This window comes from Lolium rigidum, chromosome 7 (genome assembly GCF_022539505.1).
Source record: "Lolium rigidum isolate FL_2022 chromosome 7, APGP_CSIRO_Lrig_0.1, whole genome shotgun sequence".
Lineage (NCBI taxonomy): Eukaryota > Viridiplantae > Streptophyta > Magnoliopsida > Poales > Poaceae > Lolium > Lolium rigidum.
The window spans coordinates 130990352-131003099 of record NC_061514.1 but is presented as its reverse complement, the minus strand read 5'-3'; positions in this window follow the sequence as shown (position 1 = coordinate 131003099).

Here is a 12748-nt window from a genome sequence, read left to right as displayed (position 1 = left end):
AGGTGTCTGGTGGTTCACTTACTGTTCAACAATTGATTCCTCACTTGCGGTGGATAGTTCCCGATCCGCACTACCTTTGGGAGGTGCAACAAATGGAAGAGGGGGTTTTCAAAGTAAATTTTCCCAATAAACCGAATTGGGAAGGGTGCAGCATTTTGGTAGGTTTCATGTACCTAACTCGACCATTATTTTATCTTTTGATTTTTGGAAGAACGAGGTTCAACCGGCTTGGGTACCTGAAGATGTTTGGGTAAGGGTGTATGGCCTGCCACCGGTTGCTCTTGATAATTATTTAGCTCTATGGGCCCTTGGTGATGTTTTTGGTAAAACTATGGACATTGATATCTTCTCTTTCTTAATAGATAGCCCCATTTTCCTGGTCTCACATTGAGCCACGTAGCCTCATTATTCCTAGCCGTACGGGACGATTCTTCTGGTCAGACCGACACGTCGAAGCGTAGCGATCGCCCTTCTTGGCCAGACCGGCGCGCCTGGACCAGATGGCCCGACCGGCCCATGACCCCGTTCGACCTAGGTACAGTCACGAAAGAAAAACGGGCGGCCGACTCCGTTCCTCTTCCTCGCGGAGTATCCCCAGTTCCCACAGATCTCTCCCCCACCACCACTCGGCCTCGGTTCGTCTTCTTCCATCGCCGCCGCCGTCTTAAAGGCACGCGATGGTGCTCTCTGCCCCCACAACAATCCGGGCAAACTAGGCCGCTGCACCCTGGTGTCACAATGACAGTATCTGATAACACTAGTTAATTACTGTCATGTGACTATCAAGTGCACCATGGTGCAAATGGGCCGTGTGAATGTTGTTGTGGTCGTCTGTGACCCAACAACGGCTGGGTGGAGTTTATATACTTAGACTCGAGGTTGTAAGTAGTATCGTGGAAATAGAACCTGAAAGGGGAAAGTCTCTCATCCTCCGTCTCCTTCTCATCCTGTGCTTGCTTTCTCCCATCTCCACTCCAATTCTCTGTCCGATTCCACTCAATCAGGTGGAGATCGTTACAATTTGGTATCCAGAGCCGTTGTTCCTGCCCAAAAATTTCGTCGCCGAATTGTGCGCTCATATTCTCTTGGCATTTTGATCCGTAATTCCTGACAAAAGGTGCGAATCCGCTTCGGGGGAATCGCGCAAAATCCTGAGTTGGGTTGGATCTGCTCGGAGCGAGTCACGACGGCGCCGGCAAATCCTTCGGCGCAGACCAGGTGCGTCCTCATGGCTGTAGAAGAGAGCGAGCGGAACGTGCAGGCGATGCTCGCCCACATCCTGCAGCGCCTCGACGATCAGGTGGTGCTCGGCGACAAGCGCTACGAGGAGCAGACCTCCTTCAACGCGAAGGTCTCCCAAGAGCTGCTCGGCGTGCGCAAGCAGATGGAGGTGACTGCCGCGGAGGTGGACGAGGTTCGTCGCGGTGGCTCGACATCACACTCGACGGGCCCTACGCAGGTCGACACCACGCGGCCACTACCCGGGCCGACGGCGTCCAGGCCAGGCACGGGCAACACCACGCCACGCCTCGCTAATGATGGGCCACCACTAATTTCGGAGATGCCGCGCCCACAACATGCTCGTCCAAATGCTGACCCGGAGATACACCGTGAGCGGGAGCAGGATGGAGGGTATGTTAAACCTCCCAAACATGATTTCCCTAGGTTTGATGGATCTCTACCTACTCTGTGGTTGGATCGGTGTTTGGCCTACTTCGACATGTACAACGTCAGGCCACAGAACTGGGTGACCACAGCTTCGCTCTATGTCGATGGCCATGCCGCACTGTGGTTGCAAGCCTATCGCCAACTCAACGTGCAAGTTCCCTGGCATCGTTTCTGTCAAGCAGTGATTGAGGAGTTTGGGCCGGACGAATTTGAGGACCAAATGCACAAACTTCTGCAACTTCGTCAGTCGGGTACAGTCATGGAATATCGCTTGCAGTTTGAGGTGTACATGTACCAACTATTGGCCTTGGATCCCTCACTCAGCACTAAGTTCTTCGTCACACAGTTTGTATTGGGTTTGAAGGACGAGTTGAGGGCAGCAGTCCGCATTCAGGCACCCACGAGTATTACTCGAGCGACAGTTTTTGCTCGCATCCAGGAGGAGGAATTGGAGGCCACTCGACCTCGCCACCGTCCAGTTCCAGCAGGGCGTCCTCCACCAGCTATGGCACAAGCAGCAGCACGGCCGAGAGCAGCTCCAGATGATTTTGCAAGGGAGCGCCAGCTTAAGGAATTCAGGAGAGCCAATAATCAGTGTTTTAAATGTGGTGACCGCTACTCGAGAGATCATCAGTGTAAGCGGCAAGGTGCTCAGTTACTGACTATTCAAGTGGGGGAATTCGGGGAATTGATGAATGAAGATGCAATCAGGGCTTTGGAATTACTTGATGACCCTGTGCAGCAACCTGGTGTTGACTGCCAAAACCCACCGGCGGGCAGCGGCCTTGTCAACACCGTAGAGCCGGGAAGAGCCTAGAGCTGCGGCTGGCTGAGACCCCTCCGAGCGACGGCCCGCAATGCTCTTCTGGTCACACGCGGCGTTGCGAAGTGCAAGGGCGTGCCACCCGACCTATACCCGGTCGGGAAGGTGATGGGGATGCCTCGCTTAGTTTCCTGCAGGGCATACATGTAAACATTAAATACGAGCCTCGATCGGCTCTCGGGTTATCTCGTGAATCGGCTCAAAGAGCCGATCCACCCATGATTCGTACGGGGTGCACGAATACTTGGTGGTCCTGCTTGATCAAGATGAAGCTAATTAGATCTACGACGATTTAGGGTTTTCACCGCATAATCGGATCATCCTACTCCAGGTTGGGCCTCGCGGCCACGCACGGTGCTCGTAAGCCGATCCTAAACAAGGCCTAAAAACCAACATGAAGTTGATCCTCGGAACATCCCGTTTAGGACTTGCGAACGCCACCCTACGTGCCACCGGATCCTCCCCCCTTTGTAAGGCCTAACTATTGCGGATATTAAACTAATCCTTGTAGAACAAGGAGCAATCGTAACGGATCAGATCTACTAAATAATGATCAAGCGGGGTGCCGCCCCCACACCCGAGATAGGCGTGAGGGCGGCTAGATATGCAAGGGTTGCACTACGTAAGCATGCTTAAACGAAGAACAATGCTAACCCTAACACATCTAATGATAACTACGTTGCTCGCCATCAAAAGCGCTTCGAGACGAGCAACGCATGAACAACGTGGGGCTTGTGCTGCCTAGATCGCAAGATGCGATCTAGGCAGCATGTCGCTTACCTGATAGAAACCCTCGAGACGAAGGAGTTGGCGATGCGCCGAGATTGGTTTGTTTTGGGGTTGAACGTGAGTTGTTGTTTATTCCATAAACCCTAGATACATATTTATAGTCCAGGGGACTTTCTAACGTGGGAATATCCCATCGTGCACGATACAAACTCTAACCCTTATCTAAAATAATAAACTACTAAATAAAGATACACGGGCAATTCAGCCCAAAACCCTTCGTGCCAGTGCCGCTTCGAAATCTTCCACATGTAATCTTCCAAGCCCGGCCCACCTCCGGATTTGTCTAAAATCTGGTGATAACACATGCCCCCCTGGTTTTGGAAATAACATTTCCAAAATCATTATGCTTTCCCTTCGAAGGGTCATGTCGTGGCAGAAGCAGAGCCGTTACGAGCATCCGTCATCATTATGCCCTCGTCTTCTCAGCTCCTCTAAAAATTCCGACGGCTTTAGCATCGATCCCTTGGAAGCCGTAATGGCATTAAACCTTCACCAGATTTCTCATTATTTAACCGTGCCGACCGGTTAGCTCTCTCTATCCTCTATTCCATCCCGACTATCGGCACCAAAAAACCCTCTCCTCCTGTAGCAATGTCTTCCTCTTCCTCTTCCTTCTCAAAACTCTTCCCCCAATCTCCGCCGAAGAAGAAGAACGAGGACAGCCTCCACCCCGCAGTGAATCCCTTCTCCTCCGACAAGGAGGAGAAAGAAGGAGAAGCAGCGAAGGCCAAGGCCTCCCCTTCCGCCCAGCTCCCGCCGAAGAAGCGCCCCCGCATGTGGGCGGACAGCGAGGACGAAGATGATGACGAAGAGGAAGAGGAGGAGGATGACTCCTCCTCCTCCATCGGGTATCCGCCGACCAAGCGCTTCCGCTCCCGGGCGGACAGCGAGGATGATGATGATGACGAGGAGGAAGAGGCTCCGGCCAAGGGCCGGGGCAGCAGCGACGAGGAGCTCCTCGGGAGCAGCGCCGACGACGTCGACGGCGGCGATGACGAGGACAGGTGACGACTAGTAGTACAGGACTAGTAGTAGCAGTGCACTAGGCACCGTATCCCTCTTTGAGAGCCATCGGCTCTTTCTTGTAAAGCCGCTCCTTGGAATTAATGAAATTGTTCTTTCCATTCATCCTTTAATCGCTCCAATTTCATTTCTTCCGTTTGTCGTGCTAAGACCGATAGTAACGAGTCGGACTTCTCTCCTCTTGAACGCCGAGGAAACCGGATTCTAGTTAGCTCGTAGGCTAAGAGCTTCTCAATTTAGGCTGCGATTAGATATCTGACCAAAATTCTTCGCAATTCCTTAGCCGACCACAACTCATCGGCTATTTTGAGAACCTAGTCCCTTTCCTTTCTTGCAGCAACAGCACAGTCCAAGCCCTGTACTAGACGACGGCTTTTCCTTCCCAGTTCCTCCCTGAGACGGTCATGATGCAGCCGCAACCGAAGTGACTCTACTTGGCTCTTTAAAAACGAGGGCATCTTCCGGGCTTGTTGCCCCCGAGTCTTAGCCGAGGCAAAACGAGCTGTATGGACCTGGGCTCGATCATGTCTGAGGGAGCTTCTTATGCCGAGCTAGCCGATTTGAACATAAATCGGCTTCCCAAAGCAGAGAGCCTTCAAGGCGAGCTGCCCCCGAGTTTTTCGGTTCTCGCCGGCCAGATAGGCTCCTTCCCTTTGGTGGACCTGATGCAACCCATCCTTGACCTGATCCGCACGCCCATGCTGTTCCTGACATTGTTCTTGAAGAGAGGATCTGAGCTTCCAAACTGCTCCATTGAGGAGTTCCTTCATAAACAATCTCCCTTTGTGCTCCATTGACCCTCTGATCGTAACAGTTACTCCTCTTGAGTCGATGGCCATGCATCGGCTTTCATGTCCTTAAGTCGATGCCTGCTGCATCGGCTGTGCTCGAAAATTTTCGAATTTTCACTTTTTATTACGGCCGACCCGTGCATCGGCCCCCATATTCCAATACCCATCACCGAAGATGAGATGCTTCTTATCTACTCGGGTGCCCCCGAGCCGATTCTCGTCAAGAGAATTGATGGTATCGGCTCCGTTGGACAACATGTTGAACCCAGTGCGGAATGGTGGGTGAGGATAATTTTGGCCGATTGCTGGAATCGGCCTCCACGTTGCTTGCTCGTTGAAGGTTTTGTAAGTTCCCTTCATAAATTTTTTGGGGCCGATCACAAGGATCAGCCTCTCCTCGGTTTGCTCATTGGTTTGATCTTGCTACTTGGTCGGGCCGGATAAAACCAACCCAACCTCCGACTTGATGCGCTTGCCGTCGTCCACCTTGAGTGCTCCGTAGAGTCGTGGAGCGCTAAGCTCTGTCGGCAAGACGAGTACCATGTTTGTGCCAGCCCGATGTCTCATCATCGGCTTTCCTCTGTTTGGGGCGCCACTCCATTTTCCGTGGACGACCCTCTTCATCCAGGGTTCGCTGAACTTTTGCAGCCGGATCAGGTCGTGCCTTCCTTAGCGTATGCGGTATAACCTTTCGGCTTCCTCCAGGCCGCGCAATCGCCGAACCCCGCGCTTTTGGGAACGGCTGAGTCCGTCGGGCACCACCTCGGCCGGTGGTACCTGTCTTCTTCCACTTCTCCCTCGTCTTCCGAATCCTCAAGATCTGCCCAACGAGGTGACTCGGCCGCGTTTGCCTTGTGGCGGGAGAGGCCCTAGGCGCTCGAACACGTACACGTTGGCTGCCTCCTTCTTTTCCGATTGCATTCTCGGGCAATTGCCGATTGTGGGCAATCGGCTCATTCCCGAATCCCAGCGAGTGTCCGAAGAAAGGGCAGTCCCGGTGTCCGGCGTTGTCATCTTGCTCCCTTGATGCTTCCGTGGCACAGCGCTCGTGCTCCTCCTCATCGCGATTCTCGCCGACGATATCTTCCGGCTTCTCTAGCCGCACGATCTCCTCTATCATCGTAATTGTGCCGTCGGCGTTGGTCATACCGACTCACATATTTGTTGAGGAGGTGATCGCAGAGGGGTCGCCGATATCTTATATTCTTCACCTCTCCCTCGGTGACATAGCGCTTGCCATCATGACGGAGCCGATCGCGTGGAGCGGCCTCCTCTCGTATCCTTGCTATGAGAGCAGCTGCCCTCATCTCTATCTTTGCCGTAGTGGTTTCCGGTGTCCTACCATGTTGATGCCGAACGAGGGACCCGGGCCGGCAACCTTCGTGGTAGGTAATTTCTACCATGTTAACGGCGGGGAAGGGTTGGGTGTCGACCTTCATGGCGTACTCGGTTGAAAATCAGCCGCCCCTTCTCTATCGCCGCTTGGATGTGCCGACGCCACACCCGGCAGTCGTTGGTGGCATGGGAAAGCGAGTTGTGGAATTTGCGTGACGGCTTTCCGTTTAGCTCTTTCGCCGTGGGGAACTTGAGACCTTCGAGAATCGTCAACTGTTTCTCCTTGAGCAGGAGGTCGAAGATTTGTTCAGTCTTGGTCACGTCAAAATCAAATCCCCGGGCGGCCCCGGTGGCTTTACCCATTTGCGAGCCACGGGGTTCCTCCCCGAGTCCACTCAGCCATCGCTATTTCTTGGTCTCCCGCAGGCACTTCATCTTCCTCTCGTATCGACCATAACTACCGCACGCTTGAACTTGTCTTGGTACAGGTCGGGGTGGCGCTGTTCATATGCCGATAGTTTCGAACCATGTGCGCCGGCGAGGGATAATCTGCTTGGGAGGCCATGTCCTTGAGCCGTGTTGCAAGGCCTGCTACTCGCCAACTCGATCGCTTCCTTTTCGTTATTCGAACCGAATAACATCGGTTCCTAAGATTCCCGAAGCGCCGGATGTATTCTCGTCACCGTTTCCCCGCGCTTCGACGTAGCTGTGCTAGATCGGCAATGCCGGACTCGGAAGCTTCGAATGGTACTGCATATGGAACTGTTCTTCCAATTGCTTCCAAGACCGGATGGAGTTTGCCGGCAAAGAGGTGTACCATCCAAAAGCCGATCCCGTGAGGGACCGTGAAAAGAGCCTCACGCGTAGCTGATCCGACACCGAAGCCGGTCCTAATTGAGCCAAATATCGGCCGACGTGCTCGATGGAGCTGGAGCCATCCGATCCACCGAATTTGGAGAAGTCGGGGAGCCGATATTTAGGTGGCAGCGGGATCATCTCGTAATCGTCGGGGTACGGCTTGGAATAGCCGATCGCCCTTCTTTTCGGCATCATGCCGAACCGGGTCTCTCGGCATGGTACCGATTTGATCCGTCGTGCTGGCCGTAGGAGTTGCATTCGAAGATTCGCCGGGGTGGCGTACTCGGCCAGCCATGTTTGCTTTTCCAGCTCCGGGCCAGCCGCATGAGCTGGGCTCGGGAGTTTCGTCGGTGTGGCGCATTTAGTTAGCCACGTCTCGCTTCTCAAGCTCGTCGCCGACGTTCCTCCCGTCTTCGCCGGAGTCCCCGATGTTGTGGCCTGGTTTGTGAGTGCCCGGTCACCACAATCCGGCACATACATGCACGCGTATCCTTGAGGGATCTCCTTAGGCGCCTCCATTAAGAACTCGGTAGTCACTAGGGTCGCCACCAATCCTCGTAGACGAGGAATGCCGGTGTAGTCGGCACTTCGACAGAGTGCTGCCAACGCATATGGCAGCGGTGGACGGGACCGGAATGGCAACTCTCCTTGATGAGTCCCGAGAGCTGGTCCCGACGGCGAGTACCGGTGGCTCATGATCTCCTCGGATCACGCGCAGAGCGACACGCTCCAACACGTTGACCAAGTTCTCAGAGTGGCGGTGTAGCGAGTGAGCCACCAGGTAGTTGATCTCCTGCCGCAGACCCCTGGTGCGTTCCTCCGACGGGGTAGAGAGGTCTGTCCCACCGGGCGTGCCAGAATGTGTTGACTGCCAAAACCCACCGGCGGGCAGCGGCCTTGTCAACACCGTAGAGCCGGGAAGAGCCTAGAGCTGCGGCTGGCTGAGACCCCTCCGAGCGACGGCCCGCAATGCTCTTCCGGTCACACGCGGCGTTGCGAAGTGCAAGGGCGTGCCACCCGACCTATACCTGGTCGGGAAGGTGATGGGGATGCCTCGCTTAGTTTCCTGCAGGGCATACATGTAAACATTAAATACGAGCCTCGATCGGCTCTCGAGTTATCCCCGTGAATCGGCTCAAAGAGCCGATCCACCCATGATTCGTACGGGGTGCACGAATACTTGGTGGTCCCGCTTGATCAAGATGAAGCTAATTAGATCTACGACGATTTAGGGTTTTCACCGCATAATCGGATCATCCTACTCCAGGTTGGGCCTCGCGGCCACGCACGGTGCTCGTAAGCCGATCCTAAACAAGGCCTAAAAACCAACATGAAGTTGATCCTCGGAACATCCCGTTTAGGACTTGCGAACGCCACCCTACGTGCCACCGGATCCTCCCCCTTTGTAAGGCCTAACTATTGCAGATATTAAACTAATCCTTGTAGAACAAGGAGCAATCGTAACGGATCAGATCTACTAAATAATGATCAAGCGGGTGCCGCCCCCACACCCGAGATAGGCGTGAGGGCGGCTAGATATGCAAGGGTTGCACTACGTAAGCATGCTTAAACGAAGAACAATGCTAACCCTAACACATCTAATGATAACTACGTTGCTCGCCATCAAAAGCGCTTCAGGACGAGCAACGCATGAACAACGTGGGGCTTGTGCTGCCTAGATCGCAAGATGCGATCTAGGCAGCATGTCGCTTACCTGATAGAAACCCTCGAGACGAAGGAGTTGGCGATGCGCCGAGATTGGTTTGTTTTGGGGTTGAACGTGAGTTGTTGTTTATTCCATAAACCCTAGATACATATTTATAGTCCAGGGGACTTTCTAACGTGGGAATATCCCATCGTGCACGATACAAACTCTAACCCTTATCTAAAATAATAAACTACTAAATAAAGATACACGGGCAATTCAGCCCAAAACCCTTCGTGCCAGGCCGCTTCAGAAATCTTCCACATGTAATCTTCCAAGCCCGGCCCACCTCTGGATTTGTCTAAAATCTGGTGATAACACCTGGTGAGCAACCTGCAGTATTCTGTATGCTTTCCTCACAGGCCACAAGTGGCACTGAATCTCCAGCATGCATTCGACTACCGGCCCGTGCTCAAAACAAAGCCTTGTTGCTACTGTTGGACTCCGGCAGCTCTCATAGCTTTGTAAGTGCCGAGTTTGTGCGGCGTGTTAACTTGCCAACGACTCCAATACCTGCTGTACCTGTCAAAGTCACGAATGGACAGTACATTACCTGTGATAGCATGGTGCAGCAAATGGAATGGCACAGTCAGGGGCATACACTGAAAACTGATCTGCGAGTTTTGGAGCTCGACTCGTACGATGGGGTCCTGGGGATGGACTGGCTGGACGATCATAGTCCTATGGATTGTGGATGGAAAGAGAAGAAAATTTCCTTTAATCATGAAGGGGAGTGGATTACACTACAAGGGATCACATGTGCCACGGTTTCTGCTCCTGAGCTGATGGATGTGGCAATGCTGCAACAGCTATATGATAACAATGAAATTTGGGCTCTCGCTTCACTGGAGCATGTGTCAGGGCCGAAGGTTGCTGAATCTGACACTGTTTATCCGGCAGTACAAGCAGTATTACAGGAATTTGATGATGTATTTGCTGAACCAACTGGGCTGCCACCACACCGGCAGTACGACCATGCTATAACACTGGAAGGAGCTAAACCACCAAATGCGAAGCCATATCGTTACTCACCTTTGCAAAAGGATGAGATTGAGCGTCAAGTATCTGACATGCTCAAATCTGGTTTGATCATTCATAGTATGAGCCCCTATGCAGCCCCAGTGTTACTAGTCAAGAAGAAGGATGGAAGTTGGCGATTTTGCATAGATTTCCGCCGCTTGAATTTGGCAACTGTGAAGAATAAATTTCCCCTTCCCATTGTTGACGAACTGCTTGATGAGCTGGCCGGTGCAGCCTTCTTTTCCAAGTTGGATCTGCGAGCCGGATATCATCAAATTCGCATGCGGGAAGAGGATGAAGAAAAAACCGCGTTTAAAACGCATCACGGACACTTCCATTTTTTTAAACCGAAGGTCCTTAGACCCAGCTTTATAAATAAAGCGAGAACACCATAGTCAAAGTTTTACAACCAACCAACATGACTCACGCTACACACGCGGAGCCCATACACGAGTCGAACCCAACACCAACGATGGTCACGTGCTACCCAAGCACCAAAGTACACAGCGGGAGAGATACAAAGCCCTGCAGTGGGTCGAATGTGCTAAAAGTGCTAAGCCGCCCTAGTCCTCGCATGGAGCCTCCTGACCTCCTCCACCGCCACGTCCAGCAACGCGCGCTCCCTCGGTCTGACCAGAACCCTCCAAGACTGCATATAAAGCAACATGTGGAAGAAGGCGTCAGCTGCATTGCCGATCAACTTCCCTTCAATAGTTAGTTTGTTTCTAATGTTCCAAAGGGTCCAACATTGGGCCGCAAAGGTGAACCATACTAATCTACGAAGGGGGCCTAGCAAGCCCTGTGCTAAGGCAATGAAGTCCCCAACCCCTGCCGGGTTCCACTCGCAGTGAAGGAGTTCCCTAACCCCTGCCCACATGAACCCCGCCATTGGGCAAGTGAAGAAGATGTGGTTGCAATCCTCAACCTCTCCACAAAGAGCACACAAGCCATTAGACGGACCCCGTCGCTTAGCCACCTGCTCACAGGAGGGTAGCTTACCACGGATCAGCTGCCACAAGAAAACTTTGATCTTGGGCGGAACGCGTGTCCGCCACACCTCCTTGAAGTGAGTGACTGCTGCTCCCTGCAGAAGTCCACAGTAAACCGACCGCGTGGAGTACTCCCCTGAGGACTCGAGGGACCAGGAAATCTGATCGTTCCCTTCCCCCTCCGGAAGCCCTTGGATTTCACGGCACAGGTTATCCCATTCAACCTTTTCTGCCAAACCTAGGTGCCGCCGGAACCGGATGCGCCACTCCCCAGGACTCCCCTCGACCACCCTGGTCGCGTGGACCGTGGTGAAGGGGTTGGAGCAACAGCCGAAGAGGAGCGGGTAGCGGGCCCTAAGTGGCCCTCTCCCCATCCACCAATCAAGCCAGAAGTAAGTCCATTTCCCATTATGGACCTTGTGACGAGCCCCCAGTTTGAAATACCATTTGATCTTTTGTATGGAATTCCAGAACTGGGACCCTCTCGCCGGCACCTCCTTGGAGAAAAAATCTCTGTCCCCAAGGTATTTGGCGCGAATCAAATCAGCCCACAGACCCCCTGTGTTCTGGTAATATTTCCAAATCCACTTCAGCATCAAGGCGATGTTCATGGTTTTGGTGTTGAGGATACCCAGACCCCCGAAATGTCTAGGTTTGCACACGGTGGCCCAATCCACCATATGGTATTTCCTCTTGTGGCCGACCCCCTCCCAGAAGAATCGGGACCGAGATCTGTCCATAGCCGCATGTGTAGCATCGTGCAGAAGATACATACCCATAGCGAACATAGGAAGACTCGACAAACAGGAGTTAGTGAGCTCCAGCCGGCCAGCCGAAGCAAGGAAAAGGCCTTGCCAAGGCTCAACCCGGTGACCCACCTTCTCCGGTAGGAACTCCCAGTCCGCTACCCGAAGCGCCCGACTACTTACCGGCAGGCCAAGGTATTTCATCGAAAGCTTGCCCAATTTACAGTTGAGCATGTTCGCCACCCTGCGTTGCTCCAGGTCCGTGACCCCAGTCACAAACACCTCACTCTTGTCGAAATTGATCTTAAGTCCCGACATGTTCTCAAAGCATAGGAGTAGGAACTTCAGATTCGCAATCCCCAGATCCGAAGGCTCAATCAGGACAAGCGTGTCGTCGGCATATTGGAGGTGTGTCACTCCCCCAGGAATGAGGTGCGAGACCACCCCGCGGATGTGGCCAGCCGTGTTGGCCTTGGCCAGCATCGCAGCAAGGCCATCCACCAAGAAGTCGAACAGAATCGGGGAGAGTGGGTCACCCTGACGGACCCCCCGCGCATTGCGAAAGAAAGGACCCACCTCTCCATTGACATTGATAGCCGTCTGGCCTCCCATGACCAGTTGCATCAGCCTGTGGACAATCATGTCCGAGAAACCCTTGCGCCGAAGAATTTCCCGTAGGAACTCCCAGTTCACCCGGTCGTAGGCCTTTTCGAAATCAAGTTTGAGCAAGAGGCCCCCCAACTTCTTGGCGTGCAGCTCGTGGGCGATCTCGTGGAGAGCAAGCACCCCCTCGTGCAGACACCTACCCCGGATGAAAGCAGTCTGACTCCTGTCAATAGTTCGGTGGGCAATCGGGGCTAAGCGAGTCGCGTACGCCTTCGCCACGAACTTGAAGATGACATTGATGAGAGCAATTGGTCTAAACTGCTTGATCAAATCCGCCCCCTTAACCTTTGGAATCAAGGTGATGACCCCAAAGTTAAGGCGAGCGATATCCACCC